At 54.9% G+C, this 10000-nt stretch overlaps 1 long non-coding RNA gene across 1 annotated transcript; it reads left to right on the top strand.

Moving 5' to 3' along the window:
- The first annotated feature begins 2053 nt into the window (after positions 1 to 2053).
- On the top strand, positions 2054 to 4188 carry LOC134808252 (uncharacterized). The gene is made up of 2 exons (XR_010150837.1): positions 2054 to 2837; positions 2969 to 4188. It is a non-coding gene; the product is annotated as an uncharacterized LOC134808252 (long non-coding RNA).
- Positions 4189 to 10000: the final 5812 nt, after the last annotated feature.

Here is a 10000-nt window from a genome sequence, read left to right as displayed (position 1 = left end):
CCCCTTTTCTCTCGCTCTCTCCCTCGCTCTTCTGTCTCTGTCTCTCTCTGTCTCTCTGTCTCTCTCTCTCTCTCTCTCTCTCTCTCTCTCTCTCTCTCTCTCTCTCTCTCTCTCCTTCCTTGGTGCCTTCTCGGCTCGTGAGACTTAGCCGCTGTCTCCCCGGGTCGACCGGCGGGCCTTCTCGACCGAGCGGCGTGTAGGAATGCCCGTCGGGACGAGTCGGACCCGGGGCGTCCGCGTCTCGGTCGGAACCTCCGGGGTCGACCAGCTGCCGCCCGCGAGCTCCGGACTTAGCCGCCGCTGTCTCCACGTATCCCGGGTCGACCAGCAGGCGGCCGCCGGACGCTGCGGCGCGGCGATGCGAGGGCGCCGATTCCCGTTCACGAGCCGGCGACCTCCGCCGGCCTCGGCCTTCGGTGGAGCTGGGACGACGCGGAACTCCCTGCCCCGCATTTTTTTCAGCCCCACTGCGAGTTTGCGTCCGCGGTACTTTTAAGAGGGAGTCACTGTTGCCGTCAGCCGGCAATACTTCCTCCCTTTTTGCTTTTTGGTTCTGTCTCCCGTTTTTTGTTTTGTTTTGTTTTGTTTCCCCCCCCCCTTTTCTCTCGCTCGCTCTCTCGCTCTCTCCCTCGCTCTTCTGTCTCTGTCTCTCTCTGTCTCTCTGTCTCTCTCTCTCTCTCTCTCCTCTCTCTCTCTCTCTCTCTCTCTCTCTCTCTCCTTCCTTGGTGCCTTCTCGGCTCGTGAGACTTAGCCGCTGTCTCCCCGGGTCGACCGGCGGGCCTTCTCGACCGAGCGGCGTGTAGGAATGCCCGTCGGGACGAGTCGGACCCGGGGCGTCCGCGTCTCGGTCGGAACCTCCGGGGTCGACCAGCTGCCGCCCGCGAGCTCCGGACTTAGCCGCCGCTGTCTCCACGTATCCCGGGTCGACCAGCAGGCGGCCGCCGGACGCTGCGGCGCGGCGATGCGAGGGCGCCGATTCCCGTTCACGAGCCGGCGACCTCCGCCGGCCTCGGCCTTCGGTGGAGCTGGGACGACGCGGAACTCCCTCCCCCGCATTTTTTTCAGCCCCACTGCGAGTTTGCGTCCGCGGTACTTTTAAGAGGGAGTCACTGCTGCCGTCAGTCGGTAATACTTCCTCCCTTTTTGCTTTTTGGTTTTGTCTTGCATTTTTCTTTCTTTCTTTCTTTCTTTCTTTCTTTTTCTTTCTTTCTTTCCTTCTCTTTCTCTCTCTCTCTCTCTCTCTCTCTCTCTCTCTCTCTCCCTCCTTCTCCCTCCCTCCCTCTCCCTCTCCCTCTCCCTCTCCCTCTCCCTCTCCTTCTCCTTCTCCTTCTCCTTCCTTGGTGCCTTCTCGGCTCACTGCTACCGCTGCCTCTGCCTCCACGGATCAAGCAAACGGCAGGTTTTCTACTTCGAGGAAAGACGGAATTTCACCATGTTGGCCGGGCCGGTCTCGAACTCCCGACCTAGTGATCCGCCCGCCTCGGCCTCCCAAAGACTGCTGGGAGTACAGGCGTGAGCCACCACGCCTGGCCGATTCCTTCCTTTTTTCAATCTTATTTTCTGAACGCTGCCGTGTATGAACGTACATTTATACACACACACACACACACACACACACACACACACACACACGTAGTGATAAAACTCTGTAAATGATATTTCCATAATTAATACGTTTATATTATGTTACTTTTAATGGATGAGTATGTATTAAAACCCCATTTCATTTACCTACACGTGTATGTATATCCTTCCTCCCTTCCTTCCTTCATTTATTATTTATTCATAATTTTCGTGTATTTATTTTCTTTTCTTTTGGGGCCGGCCCGCCTGGTCTTCTGACTCTGGGCTCTGGTGACCTCAGCCTCCCACGTAGCTGGGACTACAGGGATCTCTTAAGCCCGGGAGGGAGAGGCTAACGTGGGCTGTGATCGCGCACTTCCACTCCAGCTTACGTGGGCTGCGGTGGGGTGGGGTGGGGTGGGGTGGGGTGGGGTGCGGTGGGGTGCAGAGAAAACAATGGATTGCGATCTTAATTGCCTTTTAACTTCATTCATACCCTGTTATTTGCTTGTTTATTCTCATGGGTTATTCTGTGTCACTGTCATGTTCCTCGTTTGCTTGCCTGCTTGCTTGTTTATTTCCTTCCTTCCTTCCTTCCTTCCTTCCTTCCTTCCTTCCCTCCCTCCCTCCCTCCCTCCCTCCCTCCCTCCCTCCCTCCCTCCCTTACTGGCAGGGTCTTCCTCTGTCTCTGCCGCCCAGGATCACCCCAACCTCAATGCTTTGGACCGACCAAACGGTCGTCCTGCCTCTGATCCCTCCCATCCCCATTACCTGAGACCACAGGCACGCACCACCACACCGGCTGACTTCTATGTTGCTTCTCCTGTTTTCCGTAGGTAGGTATGTATGTGTGGGTATGTATGTATGTACGTATGTATGTACGTATGTATGTATGTATGTGAGTGAGATGGGTTTCGGGATTCTATCATGTTGCCCACGCTGGTCTCGAACTCCTGTCCTCAAGCAATCCGCCTGCCTGCCTCGGCCGCCCACACTGCTGCTATCACAGGCGTGAGACGCTGCGCCTGGCTCCTTCTACGTTTGCCTGCCTGCCTGCCTGCCTGCCTGCCTACCTATCAATCGTCTTCTTTTTAGTACGGATGTGCTCTCGCTTTGTTGTCCATGCTCTGGGCACACGTGATCTCTTTTTAAACTTCTATGATTATGATGATTGTAGGCGTCATCTCACGTGTCGGGGTGATCTCCAACTTTTAGGCTCCAGAGATCCTCCCGCATCGGCCTCCCGGAGTGCTGTGATGACACGCGTGGGCACGGTACGCTCTGGTCATGTTTGTCATGGGTCGGTTCTTTCCGTTTTTAATACGGGGACTGCGAACAGATAAAATGTTCACACGCATCTCACCGATCCGCCTTTTCGTTCTTTCTTTTTTTTTTTTCTCTTTAGACGGAGTTTCACTCTTGTCGCCCAGGGTGGAGGACGATGGCGGATCTCGGCTCACCGCACCCTCCGCCTCCCAGGTTCAAGGGATTCTCCTGCCTCAGCCTTCCCGAGTAGCTGCGATGACAGCGATGAGCCATCGTGCCTGGCTAATTTTTCTATTCCTAGTACAGATGGGGTTTCTCCATCTTCGTTAGGCTGGTCTTCAACTTCCGACCGTTGGAGGATCTTAACTTCCTTGGTGGTGGTTGCTTTTCTTTTTCTTTTTTTCTTTTCTTTTCTTTCCTTCTCCTTCCCCCCCCCCAACCCCCCTTGTCGTCGTCGTCGTCCTCCTCCTCCTCCTCCTCCTCCTCCTCCTCCTCCTCTTTCATTTCTTTCAGCTGGGCTCTCCTACTTGTGTTGCTCTGTTGCTCACGCTGGTCTCAAACTCCTGGCCTTGACACTTCTCGCGTCACATCCGCCGTCTGCTTGTTGAAATGAGCATCTCTCGTAAAATGGAAAAGATGAAAGAGATAAACACGAAGACGGAAAGCACGGTGTGAACGTTTCTCTTGCCGTCTCCCGGGGTGTACCTTGGACGCGGAAACACGGAGGGAGCTTGGCTGAGTGGGTTTTCGGTGCCGAAACCTCCCGAGGGCCTCCTTCCCTCTCCCCCTTGTCCCCGCTTCTCCCCCAGCCGAGGCTCCAACCGCCGCCCTGGCATTTTCCACAGGAGAGGTATAGGGAGAGGACTGACACGCCTTCCGCATCTATATCCTGCCGGACGTCTCTGGCTCGGCGTGCCCCACCGGCTACCTGCCACCTTCCAGGGAGCTCTGAGGCGGATGCGACCACCCCCCCCCCCCCCGTCACGTCCCGCTACCCTCCCCCGGCTGGCCTTTGCCGGGCGACCCCAGGGGAACCGCGTTGACGCTGCCCTCGGATCCTCCGGCGAAGACTTCCACCGCATGCCCCGGGTGGGCCGGTTGGGATGAGACTGGACCACCCCGGACCGTGCTGTTCTTGGGGGTGGGCTGACGTACGGGGTGGACTGGCGGCCCCAGCATTGTAAAGGGTGCGTGGGTATGGAAATGTCACGTAGGATGCCCTCCTTCCCTTCGGTCTGCCTTCAGCTGCCTCAGGCGTGAAGACAACTTCCCATCGGAACCTCTTCTCTTCCCTTTCTCCAGCACACAGATGAGACGCGTGAGAGGGAGAAACAGCTCAATAGATACTGCTGACCTTCATTTGTGGAATCCTCAGTCGTCTACACACAAGACAGGTGACTAGGCAGGGACACAGATCAAACACTATTTCCGGGTCCTCGTGGTGGGATTGGTGTCTCTCCTCTCTCTCTCTCTCTCTCTCTCTCTCTCTCTCTCTCTCTCTCTCACACACACACGCGCGCGCGCGCGCACGCACGCATGCACACACGCACACACACACACACACACACATTTCCATATCTAGTTCACAAAGCACACTCACTTAACCTTTTCACAGTACGCAGGCTGAGTAAAACCCACCCCACCTTCCACCCGTTGGCTGACGAAACCCCTTCTCTACAATGGATGAAAAAGATGATCTGGGCCGGGCACGCTAGCTCACGCCTGTCATTCCGGCACTTTGGGAGGCCGAGGCCGGTGGATCGCTTGGGGCCGGGAGTTCGAGACCAGGCTGGCCGACGTGGCGAAACCCCGTCTCTCTGAAAAAATAGAACGATTAGCCGGGCCTGGTGGCGTGGGCTTGGAATCACGACCGCTCGGGAGACTGGGGCGGGCGAGTTGTTCCAACCGGGGAGGCCGAGGTTGCGATGAGCTGAGATCGTGCCGTGGCGATCCAGCCTGGATGACGGAGCGAGACCCCGTCTCGATACAATCATGATGTGATTATAAGATGAGTTGTGCGCGGTGATGGCCGCCTGTAGTCGCAGCTACTCGGGAGGCTGAGATGAGGAGAGGATCACTTGAGGCCCCACAGGTCGAGGCTTCGGTCGGCCGTGACCCACTGTATCCTGGGCGGTCACCGGTCAAGGAGATATGCCCCCTCCCCGTTTGCTTTTCTTTTCTTCCCTTCTCTTTTCTTCTTTTTTCTTCTCTTTTCTTTTCTTCTTTCTTTCTTTCTTTCTTTCTTTCTTTCTTTCTTTCTTTCTCTCTCTCTCTCTCTTCCCCTCTTTCTTTCCTGCCTTCCTGCCTTCCTGCCTTCCTGCCTTTCTTCTTTTCTTCTTTCCTCCCTTCCTCCCTTCCTTCTTTCCTCCCGCCTCAGCCTCCCAAAGTGCTGGGATGACTGGCGTGAGGTACCATGCCTGCTTGGCCTAAAGAGACCCTCTTGGAAAGTGAGACACAGAGAGCGCCTTCCAGTGATCTCATGGACTGATTTAGAGACGGCATCTCGCTCCGTCACCCCGGCAGTGGTGCCATCGTAACTCACTCCCTGCAGCGTGGACGCTCCTGGACTCGAGCGATCCTTCCGCCTCAGCCTCCAGAGTACAGAACCTGGGACCGCAGGCACGCGCCACTGTGCCCACACCGTTTTAAATTTTCTTTTCCTCCCCCCCCCCCCCCGCCCGAGACAGAGTTTCGCTCTGGTGGCCTAGACTGCAGTGCGGTGGCGCGATCTTGGCTCGCCGCAACCTCTGCCTCCCGGTTTCAAGCGATTCTCCTGCATCGGCCTCCTGAGTAGCCGGGATTGCGGGCGTGCGCTGCCACGTCTGGCTGATTTTGTATTTTTAGTGGAGACGGGGCTTCTCCATGTCGATCGGGCTGGTCTCGAACTCCCGACCTCAGGTGATCCGCCCTCCCCGGCCTCCGGAACTGCTGGGATGACAGGCGTGAGCCACCGCGCCCGGCCTTCATTTTTAAATGTTTTCCCACAGACGGGGTCTCATCATTTCGTTGCAACCCTCCTGCCCGGCGTCTCAAAGTGCTGGCGTGACGGGCGTGAGCCACTGCGCCTGGACTCCGGGGAATGATTCACGACCACGGTCGCTGTACTGATTCTTTCTTTCTTTCTGTCTGTCTGTCTGTCTGTCTGTCTGTCTTTCTTTCTTTCTTTCCTTTCTTTCCTTTCTTTCCTTTCTTTCTTTTCTTTCTTTCTTTCTTTCTTATTTATTGATAAATTATTTTATGATTTATTTGTGTACTTATTTTCAGACGGAGTCTCGCTCTGGGCGGGGCGGGGCGGGGCGAGGCGAGGCACAGCGCATCGCTTTCGAAGCCGCGGCAACGCCTTTCAAAGCCCCATTCATATGCACAAAGCCCTATTCCCTTCCTGGAGTTGGAGCTGATGCCTTCCGTAGCCTTGGGCTTCTCTCCATTCGGAAGCTTTGACAGGCGCAACCCCACCCAGAGGCTGCCTGCGGCTGAGGATTAGGGGGTGTGTTGCGGCTGAAAAGTGGGTCCCCTAGTTTTGATACCTCAGTGGACACATCCCCCGACCGCCATCGCTTGCTCGCCCTCTGAGATCCCCCGCCTCCACCGCCTTGCAGGCTCACCGCTTACTTTCATTTCTTTCTTCCTTTCTTGCGTTTCAGGAGGGGGTGCGGGAATGAGGGTGTGTGTGGGGAGGGGGTGCGGGGTGGGGACGGAGGGGAGCTTCCTAAGGGTCGATTTAGTGTCATGCCTCTTTCACCGCCACCACCGAAGATGAAAGCAACGATCGGCTACATACCGCGTGTTTTCATCTAGAAGTGGGAACTTACAGATGAGAGTTCTTGCATGGGCAGAACGAGGGGGACCGGGGACGCGGAAGCCTGCTTGAGGGAGGAGGGGTGGAAGGAGAGACAGCTTCAGGAAAAAAACAAAACACGAATACTGTCGGACACAGCACTGACTACCCGGGTGATGAAATCATCTGCACACTGAACACCCCCGTCCCAAGTTTACCTATGTCACAATCTTGCACATGTATGCTTGAACGACAAATAAAAGTTAGGGGGGAGAGAGGAGAGAGAGCGAGAGAGCGAGAGCGAGAGAGAGAGAGAGAGCGAGAGAGAGAGAGAGAGAGAGAGAGAGAGAGAGAGAGAGACACAAGTACAACCAAACACCACCTCCTTGACCTGAGTCAGGGGGTTTCTGGCCTTTTGGGAGAATGTTCAGCGACAATGCAGTATTTGGGCCGGTTCTTTTTTTTCTTCTTCTTCTTCTTTTCTTTCTTTTTTTTGGACTGAGTCTCTCTCGCTCTGTCACCCAGGCTGCGGTGCAGTGGCGCTCTCTCGGCTCACTGGAACCTCTGCTTCCCGGGCTCCAGTGATTCTTCTTCGGTAGCTGGGATTACAGGCACGCACCAGGATGGCCGGCTCATATTCTTATTTTTAGTAGAGAGGGGGTTTCTCCACGTTGGCCACGCTGGTATCGAACTCTTGACCTCAAATGATGCGCCTTCCTGGGCCTCCCAAAGTGCTGGAAACGACCGGCCTGAGCCGCCGGGATTTCAGCCTTTAAAAGCGCGGGCCCTGCCAACTTTCGCTGCGGCCCTTACGCTCAGAAGGACGTGTCCTCTCTGCCGTAGGTTGACTCCTTGAGTCCCCTAGGCCATTGCACTGTAGCCTGGGCAGCAAGAGCCAAACTCCGTCCCCCCACCTCCCCGCGCAAATAATAACTAACTAACGAACGAACGAACGAACTAAGTAAATAAAATCTCTACACGTCACCTCTAAGTGTGTGTTCCCGTGAGGAGTGATTTCTAAGAAATGGCACTGTACACTGAACGCAGTGGCTCACGTCTGTCATCCCGAGGTCAGGAGTTCGAGACCAGCCCGGCCAACGTGGTGAAACCCCGTCTCTACTGAAAACACGAAATTGAGTCAGGTGCCGTGGGGCCGGCACCTGTCATCCCAGCTACTCGGGAGGCTGAGGCGGAAGAATTGCTTGAACCTGGCAGGCGGAGGTTGCAGTGACCCAAGATCGCACCACTGCACTACGGCCTGGGCGACAGAGTGAGACCCGGTCTCCAGATAAATACATAAATACATACATACGTACGTACGTACGTACATACATACGTACAGATATACAAGACAGAAAACAAGAAAAGAAAGGAAAGAGAAAATGAAAGAAAAGGCACTGTATCGCTACTGGGCTAGGACCGTCTCTCTGTCTGTTTCTCTCTGTTCGTCTCTGTCTTTCTCTCTGTGTCTCTTTCTCTGTCGGTCTGCCTGTCTGTCTGTCTGTCTGTCTCTTTCTTTCTGTCTGTCTCTGTCTCTGTCTTTGTCTCTCTCTCTCCCTCTCTGCCTGTCTCACTGTGTCTGTCTTCTGTCTTACTCTCTTTCTCTCCCCGTCTGTCTCTCTCTCTCTCCCTCCCTGTCTGTTTCTCTCTCTCTCTTTCTGTCTGTTTCTGTCTCTCTCTGTCTGTCTATGTCTTTCTCTGTCTGTCTGCCTCTCTCTTTCTTTTTCTGTGTCTCTCTGTCGGTCTCTCTCTCTCTCTGTGCCTATCTTCTGTCTTACTCTCTCTTTCTCTGCCTGTCTGTCTGTCTCTCTCTGTCTCTCCCTCCCTGTCCGTTTCTCTCTCTCTCTCTCCCCCTCTCCCTGTCTGTTTCTCTCCGTCTCTCTCTCTTTCTGTCTGTTTCTCACTGTCTCTCTCTGTCCATCTCTGTCTTTCTATGTCTGTCTCTTTCTCTGTCAGTCTGTCAGACACCCCCGTGCCGGGTAGGGCCCTGCCCCTTCCACGAAAGTGAGAAGCGCGTGCTTCGGTGCTTCGAGAGGCCGAGAGAAATCTAGACAGGCGGGCCTTGCTGGGCTTCCCCACTCGGTGTATGATTTCGGGAGGTCGAGGCCGGGTCCCCGCTTGGATGCGAGGGGCATTTTCAGACTTTTCTCTCGGTCACGTGTGGCGTCCGTACTTCTCCTATTTCCCTGATAAGCTCCTCGACTTAAACATAAACGGCGTCCTAAGGGTCGATTTAGTGTCACGCCTCTTTCACCGCCACCAGCGAAGATGAAAGCAAAGATCGGCTGAATACCGCGCGTTCTCATCTACAAGTGGGAACTTACAGATGAGAGTTCTTGCATGGGCAGAACGAGGGGGACCAGGGACGCGGAAGCCTGCTTGAGGGAGGAGGGGTGGAAGGAGAGACAGCTTCAGGAAAAAAACAAAACACGAATACTCTTGGACACAGCACTGACTACCCGGGTGACGAAATCATCTGCACACTGAACACCCCCGTCACAAGTTTACCTATGTCACAATCTTGCTCATGTATGCTTGAACGACAAATAAAAGTTCGGGGGGAGAAGAGAGGAGAGAGAGAGAGAGAGACGGGGAGAGAGAGACGGGGAGAGAGAGAGGGGCGGGGAGAGAGAGAGAGAGACAGAGACAGAGAGAGAGAGAGAGAGAGAGAGAGAGAGAAGTAAAACCAAACACCACCTCCTTGACCTGAGTCAGGGGGTTTCTGGCCTTTTGGGAGAACGTTCAGCGACAATGCAGTATTTGGGCCCGTTCTTTTTTTTTTTTTTTTTTTTTCTTTTCTTTCTTTTTTTTGGACTGAGTCTCTCTCGCTCTGTCACCCAGGCTGCGGTGCAGTGGCGCTCTCTCGGCTCACTGGAACCTCTGCTTCCCGGGTTCCAGTGATTCTTCTTCGGTAGCTGGGATTACAGGCGCGCACCATGACGGCCGGCTCGTAGTTCTATTTTTAGTAGAGATGGGGTTTCTCCACGTTGGCCACGCTGGTCTCGAACTCCTGACCTCAAATGATCCGCCTTCCTGGGCCTCCCACAGTGCTGGGACGACAGGCCTGAGCCGCCGGGATTTCAGCCTTTAAAAGCACGGGCCCTGCCAACTTTCGCTGCGGCCCTTACGCTCAGAAGGACGTGTCCTCTCTGCCATAGGTTGACTCCTTGAGTCCCCTAGGCCATTGCACTGTAGCCTGGGCAGCAAGAGCCAAACTCCGTCCCCCCACCTCCCCGTGCAAAAAATAACTAACTAACTAACAACTAACTAAAATCTCTGCACGTCACCCATAAGTGTGTGTTCCCATGAGTGATTTCTAAGAAATGGCACTCTACACTGAATGCAGTGGCTCACGTCTGTCATCCCGAGGTCAGGAGTTCGAGGCCAGCCTGG

The sequence above is a fragment of the Pan troglodytes genome, chromosome 15 (assembly GCF_028858775.2).
Source record: "Pan troglodytes isolate AG18354 chromosome 15, NHGRI_mPanTro3-v2.0_pri, whole genome shotgun sequence".
Taxonomy (NCBI): Eukaryota; Metazoa; Chordata; class Mammalia; order Primates; family Hominidae; genus Pan; species Pan troglodytes.
The sequence above is the reverse complement of the archived record's forward strand: the minus strand, read 5'-3'. Positions and strand labels throughout refer to the sequence as shown.